We start from the raw sequence: 576 nt of genomic DNA, 5'->3' as shown, positions 1-576 counted from the left end.
ACCCGAAATCAGGAAACTGATGACACCTCGCTCAACCACGCAAAAAGTTGAGCCAACCCAAACAACTCAATCCAAACACGAAACATAAATATATGAAAGGTAAGAATATAAGTCAATAAGCAACTCCTTTTATAAAATATTTGAAGAAATGTGGAAAGTCCATACAAAACCATCCAAAACTTGGAGATACTAGTACCCAACTTTTCAAATTCGAGAACAGCTCAATATACCATTTTTCGTAGCGGAACTGGTAGCTGGGGGATTCATGGAAGTGGTAGTGTGGTAGGTGGTAGTGTGATAAGTGAGTATTTTATTTTAAAGATTTTATTGTAGTATTCTTTTGCTAAGTGTCTTAATCTTGATATCCCTTTAATGTTAATTTTTGGTAGTGTGAAATTCATGGTAAAATGTAATAATATTTATTGTAATATTCTTCCGATAGTTGTTTTAATCTGAATATTTCTCTAATATTATTTATGATATATTCGAGATATAACATATCTTCGGTTCTTTGGTACATATATAAATTTTCCTCCATTAATTGTTCTAAGAGTTTTATATCTTCCATAGATTTTA

This window comes from Solanum stenotomum, chromosome 1 (genome assembly GCF_019186545.1).
Source record: "Solanum stenotomum isolate F172 chromosome 1, ASM1918654v1, whole genome shotgun sequence".
NCBI lineage: Eukaryota > Viridiplantae > Streptophyta > Magnoliopsida > Solanales > Solanaceae > Solanum > Solanum stenotomum.
This window is presented reverse-complemented; position numbering follows the sequence as displayed.